At 44.7% G+C, this 11,405-nt stretch overlaps 1 pseudogene; it reads left to right on the forward strand.

Annotated features, from left to right (window-relative positions):
• Positions 1-614: 614 nt before the first annotated feature.
• LOC119350624 lies at positions 615-9,067 on the forward strand (annotated as a pseudogene).
• Positions 9,068-11,405: the final 2,338 nt, after the last annotated feature.

Genomic DNA, 11,405 nt, shown 5'->3' on the forward strand with positions numbered 1-11,405 from the left:
TGTTTTGAGATATGAACATGGTGATATTAGAGTCATGCTAGTGGAGTAATTGTGAATTTGATAAATACTTGTGTTGGGGTTTGTGAGTCCCGTAGCATGCAGTATGGTAATCGTTGTGTAACAAATTTGAAGCATGGGGTATCTCTTTGATTGTCCTCCTTATGTGTGGAGGTCGGGATCGCACGATGGTTAACTCCTACCAACCCTTCCCCTAGGAGCATGCGCGTAGTGGTTGGTTTTGATGACTTGTAGATTTTTGCAATAAGTATGTCAGTTCTTTATGACTAATTTTGAGTCCATGGATTATACGCACTCTCACCCTTCCACCATTGCTAGCTTCTCTTGCGCAGCGCAAATTTCGTCGGTACCATACACACACCATTTACCTTCCTCAAAACAGCCACCATACCTACCTATTATGGCATTTCCATAGCCATTCCAAGATATATTGCCATGCAACGTTCCACTGTTCCGTTTATTATGACACACTCCATCATTGTCATATTGCTTTGCATGATCATGTAGTTGGCATTGTATTTGTGGCAAAGCTACCGTTCATAATTCTTTCATACATGTCACCCTTGATTCATTGCATATCCCGGTACACCGTCGGAGGCATTCATATAGAGTCATATTTTGTTCTAAGTATCGAGTTGTAATTCTTGAGTTGTAAGTAAATAAAAGTGTGATGATCATCATTATTAGAGCATTGTCCCATGTGAGGAAATAAAAAAAAGGCCAAAGAAGCCAATCAAAAAAGAGGCCAAAGAAGCCAATGAAAAAAAATGAGAGAAAAAGAGAGAAGGGGCAATGCTACTATCCTTTTACCACACTTGTGCTTCAAAGTAGCACCATGATCTTCATGATAGAGAGTCTCCTATGTTGTCACTTTCATATACTAGTGGGAATTTTTCATTATAGAACTTGGCTTGTATATTCCAACGATGGGCTTCCTCAAAATGCCCTAGGTCTTCATGAGCAAGCTAGTTGGATGCACACCCACTTAGTTTCTTTTTGAGCTTTCATACACTTATAGCTCTAGTGCATCTGTTGCATGGCAACCCCTACTCACTCACATTGATATCTATTGATGGGCATCTCCATAGCCCGTTGATATGCCTAGTTGATGTGAGACTATCTCCTTCTTTTTGTCTTCTCCACAACCACCATTGTATTCCACCTATAGTGCTATGTCCATGGCTCACACTCATGTATTGCGTGAAAGTTGAAATTTTTTGAGAACACTAAAGTATGAAACAATTGCTTGGCTGAAACTGGGGTTGTGCATGATTTGAATATTTTGTGTGACGAAGATGGAGCATGGCCAAACTATATGATTTTGTAGGGATGAGGTTTCTTTGGCCATGTTATTTTGAGAAGACATAATTGCCTTGTTACTATGCTTGAAGTATTATCATTTTTATGTCAATATTAAATTTTGTTTTGAATCTTATGGATCTGAATATTCTTGCCACAATAGAGAATATTACATTGATAAATATGTTAGGTAGCATTCCACATCAAAAAATTTGTTTTATCATTTACCTACTCGAGGATGAGTAGGAATTACGCTTGGGGATATTTGATACGTCTCCAACGTATTTATAATTTTTGATTGTTCCATGCTATTATATTATCCATATTTGATGTTTTATATGCACTTATATGCTATTTTATATGATTTTTGGGACTAACCTATTAACCTAGAGCCCAGTGCCAGTTTCTGTTTTTTTCCTTGTTTTGAGTTTTATAGAAAAGGAATACCAAACGGTGTCCAATTGACCTACCAATTTCTGTGGATTTTTTATGGACCAAAAGAAGCCCCCAAAGTAAAAGAGTTGGGTCAGAAGTGTCCCGAGCCATCCACGAGGGTGGAGGGTGTGCCCTACACCCGGGCGCGCCCCCTATCTTGTGGATGACTTGGAGGCCCCCCTGACGTGAGACCGACGCGAAAAATTCCTATAAATACATAAACCCCCAGAAATAAACCTAGATCGAAAGTTCCGCCGCCGCAAGCCTCTATAGCCCCCGAAGTAAAAGAGTTGGGCCAGAAGAGTCATGAGCCATCCACAAGGGTGGAGGGCGCGCCCTACCCCCTGGGCATGCCCCCTATCTCATGGATGACTCGGAGACCCCCCTAAAATGAGACCGACGCCAAAAATTCCTATAAATACAAAAACACCCAGAAATAAACCTAGATCGGGAGTTCCGCCGCCACAAGCCTCTGTATCCACCAAAAACCAATTGGGACCCTGTTCCGGCACCCTGCTAGAGGGGGGGTCCATCACCGGTGGCCATCTTCATCATCCCGGCGCTCTCCATGATGAGGAGGGAGTAGTTCACCCTCGAGGCTAAGGGTATGTACCAGTAGCTATGTGTTTGATCTCTCTCTCTCTCTCTCTCTCTCTCTCTCTCTCGTGTTCTTGATATGGCACGATCTTGATGTACTACGAACTTTGCTATTATAGTTGGATCTTTCGATGTTTCTCCCCTCTATTTTGTTGTAGTGGATTGAGTTTTCCCTTTGAAGTTATCTTATCGGATTGAGTCTTTAAGGATTTGAGAACACTTGATGTATGTCTTGCGTGGGATACCCATGGTGACAATGGGGCATTCTATTGATTCACTTGATGTATGTTTTAGTGATCAACTTGCGGGTTCCGTGACCTTGGGAATCTAGCATAGGGGTTGGTACACATTTTCGTCATGACTCTTCGATGGAAACTTTGGGGCACTTTATGAAGTACTTTGTGTTGGTTTGAATAGATGAATCTGAGATTGTGTGATGCATATCATATAATCATACCCAAGGATACTTGAGGTGACATTAGGTTTTTGGTTGATGTGTGTCTTAAGGTGTTATTTTACTACGAACTCTATGGCTGTTTGTGACACTTATAGGAATAACCCAATGGATTGATCGAAAAGAATAACTTTGAGGTGGTTTCGTACCCTACAATAATCTCTTCGTTTGTTCTCCGCTATTAGTGACTTTGGAGTGACTCTTTGTTGCATGTTGAGGTATTGTTATATGATCTAATTATGTTATCATTGTTGAGAGAATTTGCGCTAGTGAAAGTATGAACCCTAGGCCTTGTTTCCTAGCATTGCAATACTATTACCTCTCACTTTTACCATTTGTTACCTTGCTGTTTTTATATTTTCAGATTACAAAAACCTATATCTACCATCCATATTGCACTTGTATCACCATCTCTTCGCTGAACTAGTGCACCTATACAATTTACCATGTATTGGGTGCGTTGGGGACACAAGAGACTCTTTGTTATTTGGTTGCAGGGTTGTTTGAGAGAGACCATCTTCATCCTACGCCTCCCACGGATTGGTAAACCTTAGGTCATCCACTTGAGGGAAAATTGCTACTGTCCTACAAACCTCTACACTTGGAGGCCCAACAACGTCTACAAGAGGAAGGTTGTGTAGTAGGCATCAGGGAGCTGCAAGGGCAAGCCGAATATGAGCATGGCTCGGTTTAGTTTACGCAACAAGAGCTGCATTCTGGTCATGAAAACTTGGCATCGACGTGGTTCTTAGTGAGTAATCCATACGGGAGACCCCTTCCATTGTCTGCTTTGGTGGCTAGTAGTGGTTCATCGGCACTACAAGCACTGCGAACTCCAGCATGAACCCAAAAAAAATTCAAGTTTCTTTTATATATCTAGATTTCAGCTATCATGCATGTCACTGGCCACAACATCCCAACTGAGCTCGTTGACCAGCTACACAATGCCGGCACTGCCAAGAACAAGGAGGTGTATGACAAACAATTCATCACATCTCCTGTTGTTGAACTTTCTATTATTTAAATTATGGGCATGTCTTCTTGTGGGGTATTTTGTCGTTAGGAAGTTATCACATACGTTGTCTTGTCCTGCTTCAGCCTCATCATCATACACCTCATCCGAGCTACTCAAACGACTAAATCTTTCATCACAGTGGAGTAGTACCCTCGATGCCATCTTCAGATGCCCAAGAACTCCTTCCCCGCCTTTGACACCAACATCAGCCACATCATCCTCTACAACCCACCCGATGATGCTCCGGTCGACATGGCTTCACCTAAGAGGTCTCACGGGGACCCACTCACTTACCCCAGTCACCCATCCCTTTTCTTCCTCCAGAAAAAGTCACTAGCTTGCTCAAACCCATGTTCTTGCTACTTTGCCTGCAAATTTTGATCTCCTTGCTCGGAAATCTGTTTCCAAAACTGTTTTGGGAAATTACTCTTCGGTATGTGACACCTCCAATGGACCAATTAGTTTTCGTTCTAGTTCCTTATTTATCACAAAATTTTGGATTTCTGACTTGACTTCTGCTGGGATGACTCTTGCAGCAGTCCGTATCCGATATATCGAGTTCACGGACGTGGGTGGAGTGGCTATGGCTGGGAGGAGCCCTGCGACGACCTCGACGCCTACTTCCGTGACCACGAGAACTGTGTCAGAAAAACGAAGGTACTAACTGAACTACATACATATTCCTAGCTTTGGAAAAAGAGGATTACTAGATCGGTCAACTCAGGCCGCCCTGAACAACCATACATCATGCGATGTTGTTTGGACATGTGAATTTCAATTGGTAGCATTGATAGATAAGATGAGCTAGTCGTGAGTGTAGTGGATAGGGAGTTTCTGAATTTTTAGGTCCCTACTAGCTCTACTCTACTCTATCATTTGATCATATACTTTTAGGTTACTCGCTTGCTGGATTAAACCTGCATATTTATATGATATATAGAACTTTTGCATAGCATGTTTTGGCTTCCAGAGACTTTCTAGAGATCGCTTCTTTGTTTTGAGCCAGTAATTACTATATGCCAAATAAGCTAACTAGCCAGCTCATCAGTTTGGCATCTGATGGACTTTGGGAGCATCTTAGCATTATTGAACCACCATTTTGTAGGCAACACCTTTGGTTAATCTTCAGCAATGTTTATGTAGCCTACCTGCATGGCCATTGTGTGATAAAAAATGGTTAAAGCTACTTGATTGTTGGGTATGTTTATTTCATTATGAATTAGGATATTTTTTCATATGCATATTTTATACGAGTTTGCTACTTCACTAACATATTGTGATAGCCTTTGAAGGTCACATGTAGATATGCCTTTGAATGTCTACACCTAATTGTTTTCTCATCCCCAACATCTAGGGTACCAATAGTTAGAGAATTGTCTGAAATGGAGCTCTTACATTCACCGGAGCATATGGGCCATCCGATCAGTTTTCCCAGCCGCCCTTGTCCCTCCGTTCTCGGTCCCAAGCGACCTCGACCGTCGGATATTTCAGTGATCCAGGTGAGCTGTTGGATATTTTTACAGATGGCAATGGTGGGTAATTATGTGGCCTAGCAGGGCTAGTATCGAGATTCCCTAGCCGTCCTATAAAAGGCAGCAACTCCGTGGTGAAAACATAGCCGCCACCCCTCCACCCCTCCACGTCTCTGTCCCCTTCACCTGCTTCTCCTCTCAGCACCCCGCCGCCTCCCCTCCCCCTCCGTGGTGATCCTCCCCACCCGTCACTGCTCCCCACCCATTGCAGTGTTTTGATGTTGAGAACCTTGCCTTCAAGAACTTCATCCAAACACGACGACAAAAGAAAGGGGAAAAACTCTACGAAAATTGGTCTTCATGAAGATCAAGCAACACATGATCAAGTCGTGGAGTGAGACGCTGAAACATCTCTTGAGCTGAGACACAAAACACACCTCGAGAGGGATGGAAGAAACAGATGGCGAAGGTTCAATTTGGTAGGCAGCAATTCCACGCTTACATAAGATGGTCCATCGGTTTTAAAGTAGCGATGAGTTAATTTCTATTCATACCAAATGGGTCACCTTAGGGAGGTGACTCGTAGAATTATTTCCTTAAGTGGCAAAAAGAATTACTTTTGATACATAGATCATCGAAACTCTTCATACTAGGCTCAAGCAAATACCAAATGATCGTTGATAGAATTTGAAAGAATTGTATACTCAGGTTGGAAAGAAAACTATGGTTATAGAACAACTCGGCAAACGGAAGGCACATTCCGATTGATACCGGGGATATAACCTAGTCTCTGAGCGTGCTTTCAAGATCTTGAGCATCTCCATATTCATCAAGGTTTTACCAACATCTACGCCAAGATCCTGGTAACGCCTCATACTACCACAATGAATAGAGATGGAGAATTCGGATGCAAAGGAGGACACCACCTTCTCGTATTCCACCTTAGATATGCCAAGGGAAAGAATTCTGGATGATCCACCAAGAGACATTTAGCACTCCGCTTCTAATGTTCTCCTTGATGTACTAGCGTAACCCAATTATAGATATTGTTTGGTATCTATAACATCAAGTAAAGGTCGGACTTCGGAAACACAAAAGATCCATAATGAACAACTTGTAGAATAAGTCATACAATATCCTCATGGGAAGTGGACGATATCTTGACTTACCGGGGTTACAGAGAACCAAGATCAGAATTTTTTAAATGTCCCAGCCATCATATTTGCCTGAGATTCAGATCTTGTTGGTGACAAGATGTTTCATACATGGACCGGAAGTGACAAGAAGTTGGAATTATGATGCTAATGTGCCGAATTCAAGAAGGCCATACGGGCCGTGAGTAGCAAAGTCATAGAAACATCAATCTCAGAACATAATGGATATTATGGATCAAGCCCTAACAAAACTAACTCAATTACATGATAAATCTCATCCAACCCATCACCGTCCAGCAAGCCTATAAAGGAATTACTCATTCCCGATGGTGAGCATCATGATATTGATGATGAAGAAGGGTTGGTGATGAATAAAAACGATGGACCGAAGACCGAACCGATACCGAAACCAAACAAACCGAAATTTCGGTTTTTTGGGCTAGGACAGAAAAAATCGGTTTTCACACCTGCTAACTGAACTAAGTTTTCTCGGTTCGGTAGTACCCAGGGTATCCGAATAAAAAACCGAGCATATGTGCTAAACAAAGAGTCAAACTAGCCTGCTCTCCCGTGCCAGAATAAAATATCGCGCGCCAGATCGTGCATGCAACAGGAGCGCATGCAGCTTTTATTTATTGAGACAAGGAGCCGCATGCAGCTGGTTGGATCAGTCCACGGGGTGATTTTTATAGAAAAAAAAGTACTGCATGCAAGGCCCAAGCAGAGAAGCCGTTCTGGACTTCTTTTTCAAGTTGATGAGGCCGATGTATGGCTGTAGTCTGCTTGTACGTACGTACCCACAGAACCACGAGGTATTGCCGATTGTTGTTTAGTCCCACCTCGGCCGGCCGGGCACAAGAAGTTGGATACAAAGGCTATATAAGAGCGGACGAGGATGGGTGGTTGCAAATTTGACCATTTTGACCTATGGACGAAATCAATTCACGGAATGAACTGGCCGTGAAACTATTTCACAGCCCTAACCTTTTTGTGTAGCGCCCGCCACGACGACGCCACACCCTACTATGCAGTGCCTAGCACAGGGGCGTTGCACACCAATCCACCGTGGCAGCCCTGGGCCCGCACCCAGCAGTGCAACGCCTCCGTGCTAGGCGCCGCACATGTAATGTGCAGCGCCTGGTGCTCGGGCGCTGCACTGTGACTTAGATGCAGTCGCGCGCACTAGCCGTCCCCAACCCACCCCATTACCAGTTACAGAACAGCGGCGGCGACGGCCCTCTCCTCTGCCCCTCTCAATCCCCTCTCCAAAATCCTTCAGCTCTGACGATTTGGCCCGTGGATTCCTTCACCAATCCATCCTAGAAGGTACTTTTCTCCGATCCCCTTCTTTCTATCCATAGAATGTATGCTATTTCGGAGATTTGAGGAACCCTTGTTTGAATATTGCATGTATTAGATTTGGGGAACTTTTGTTTGAATCTTGCATGTATTAGATTTGGGGAACCCTTGTTAGATTAGAATGTGGTTTGGATACATAGGTTGACATGTTATTTATATAGTTTGGATACATAGGTTGACATTTTATTTATATGGAAAAGACATTTGTATTGAATCTTGCATGAAGTAGGCTTAGTTTAGTTTATTGAAATCACATTTGTATTGGCAAGAATGGTTTGGATACATATGCTTTGAAATTTGCATGTAGTAGCCGTACTTTAGTTTTTTTTATTCAAAAGATAATCGTGTTGACAAGAAAGCTTTCTTGCAAATTGCTAGGATGGTTTGGCTTCTCAATGATCATTGGGATCTACAACACCGGTCGTACGCTATGTCGGTGAAGCAGCAAGTATTAATGAAAGTTGCCGGTGTTATGAATTTCGTGTTTTTTTTAAACACATACCCCCCATATGTAATGATTTGTTTGTTTGCTTGTAGGAGCTTGCACCTCTGAAGCTTCGGGCTCACGGGGTCAACCTTGGGTGGATGCGCTATGATGAGCGGTACACGCTGGATGTTAGGGAGACAGGACTTCTCCCTTTCATTCAGTTGGTTAGTAGGTCGACGCCACCCAACAATGCTCCAGCACTCACCGCGCTTATTGATCGTTGGAGGCCGGAGACACACACTTTCCATCTTCGGACCGGGGAGATGACCTTGACGCTCCAGGATATAGCTATGATCACCGGTCTTCCTATCGATGGGAAACCTCTATGTATGAGCACCGATTCTGATGGGTGGCGCGATCAAATGCTTGCCCTTATCGGTATGGTTCCTCCGGAGCCGCGGGAACCAGAAGTAGAAGGCAAGAAGAAGGAAAGAGTCGCAGCCGGTGCTACTTTCACGTGGATTGTATCGAACTTCAGTAATTGCCCCGAGGATGCTAATGAGGACACGGTGAAGACATATGCTCGTGTCTACATGTGGTACGTGATATCCAGGAGTATGTTTGCTGATGGCACAGGCAAGAATGCTCCATGGATGTGGCTCAAGGCGTTGACCGTCTTCGATAGCAAATGGAGTTGGGGTTCAGCGACACTGGCTTACTTGTGTAGACAGGTATGAAGTTGTTTCTGTTTCAATTCGTTGGTACATTATGAATGCGATCTTGCTATTAATTCAACCATGTTCTCTTTTATGTGCAGTTGGACGAAGCCTGTTGTAGGCTATCTGGAGGTATTGGTGGTTGTTTGCTCGCACTTTCCATATGGAGCTGGGAGTGTTTGCCGGTTGGACGATCGAAGACCGTGAAGTTGGAGGATTGGGACGAGAAAGACGACCCACTACGGCTCCCCACTTGGGCTTACAAGTGGGATGTGTTAAATGAGATGACGGATGATCCCTCGGTCATGTACAAGCTGTACAGGAGCGAGATGGACGCGATCACGCCTGAGCAGGTGAATTGACATTGCATAAGTTATTATCATGCTTCCATCGTAACTCGATATCAATTTTTCATTCTATCCAATTTTGTAGGTTGAATGGGAACCGTATGGAAAAGGAGAGAGTTTTGGGAACCCTATAGAGTTCAGGCTGAATCCGATGTGCACTAGGGATAGGGATCTCTGGCATATGCGGTGTCCACTCATATGCAACTGGGCGGTTGAGCTTCACATGCCACATCGGGTGTACCGTCAGTTTGGTTTGTTCATGCCACACCCGGCGGAGTTTGAGGACACGGATATAGTGCTACACGCGTAAGATATAATCAACCTTGAGCAATTAGCAGCTTCTCGGCGGTTTCGATGATGCTAATATTATGTTTCTAACTTGTAGGTTGGATAGGAAAAAGCAGCGGAAGATCAAGGATTGGGCCAAGCATCACAACAAGTATGTCATACAGTGGGCGCTTGCTTTGGAGCAAGCTAGGGCTGGAAAACGAGCCAAGCTTCGTGAGCACTTCCCGATTGCGTTCAACAACTATCTCACATGGTTTCTAGGCGTCACCCGTGTGGAGGTATGCAAGCCGGTGTATGATGATAAGATTTTGGAAGAACCCACCGTCTTTGATGAGGTAGCCCAGCACCAGTACAACGCATTAGTCAGGAAAGGCAACTCCGTGATCCCTGCGGGGCCAATGATGAACTTTGTGGTATGTGCCCTTTTTGCTTTTCAATTCGCAATATTCACATCTTCACTTGCCTAACACGTTAATACCTTTTCTGTTCATAGCGTGCCCAGATCAAGAAAGCAGCTGATGAGACCGACACTATTCTGGAAACAACCCCGGCTGGCAAAAGCGATGGGGAAGGTGCACTTCGAGCATTCATTAAGGTTCACATCTCCTTCAAACTAGCACTTAACATGTGTTGCTACGTTCGATGTCTCATTCACTTGTTCATGTTGCAGCGCCAGGGCCAAAAGTTAAGGCGGCTGTCAAACGTTTTCGGTTGTCGTGACCCCGAGTATGTATCACCAGAACGTTCTAGGTCGGCGACACCATCAGATCCAACTTCTGGCCATGATAATCCTTTGGACGATGAGGATGTGGGTGTGGTCACCCAAGATGTGGGTGTGCTCACCCAAGAGGTATGGCCTGAGGTTATATATCCAATTGTTGATGCATTGCTAACTATATTCTCACAAACGGTCTTTCCATATCTTTTGTGGATGCATAGGTTTCTGATGATATGTCCTTGGGGACCTACAAGGTTCGGTCTGCATACGAGTTAAAGCCTAGGAAGGGAATCAACAAATACACACCTGAGGACTTCACCCAAAGAGGCAAAAGGACGGTCGGCACCTCGCGGATGGCGGCTTTGGACGACTATTTGGATGACGATGTGGATGACATGGAGGAACCGGAGCCAGAGCCGGAGCGTGTTCGTCTCCCTAGGAAGGTGAAGAAGATACCCTCCAAGAGAGGGGGAGGAGCCAGCAAGCGCGGAAGGAACTAGTCGTCGTTCTCTTTTAGTAATGGTAGTAATGGTAGCTATGTTGGTGGTAATGTCGAACTTGTCGTGATGGTCATTCTATGTGTTGAACTCTATGTTGGTGGTAATGTTTAACTTAAATCTCTTAGTAATGCTTATTCTGTGATGCAACTATCTGTGATGCAAAACTGGAGCAACACGGAGCAACAGAACAAAGGAAAAGTTACAGACATGTGTGACGCCTAGCCTGGAGGCGCCACATACCACAGTGCAGCGCCTAGCCAGGAGGCGTCACACACCACAGTGCAGCGCTTCCGTGCCAGGCGTTGCACTGTGGAGTGCGACACCTCCAGGCTAGGCGCTGCACAGGTCTGTAGCATGACACACATTCTGTTGCTCTCTGGATAGGTACAAACCTGTGCAGCGCCTAGCCAGGAGGTGTCACACACCACAGTGCAGCGCTTCCGCGCCAGGCATTGCACTGTGGAGTGCGACGCCTCCAGGCTAGGCGCTGCACAGGTCTGTAGCATGACACACATTCTGTTGCTCTCTGGATAGGTACAGACCTGTGCAGCGCCTAGCCAGGAGGCATCACACACCACAGTGCAGCGCTTCCATTCTAGGCGTTGC

This window comes from Triticum dicoccoides, chromosome 1B, assembly GCF_002162155.2.
Source record: "Triticum dicoccoides isolate Atlit2015 ecotype Zavitan chromosome 1B, WEW_v2.0, whole genome shotgun sequence".
NCBI classification, from domain to species: Eukaryota; Viridiplantae; Streptophyta; class Magnoliopsida; order Poales; family Poaceae; genus Triticum; species Triticum dicoccoides.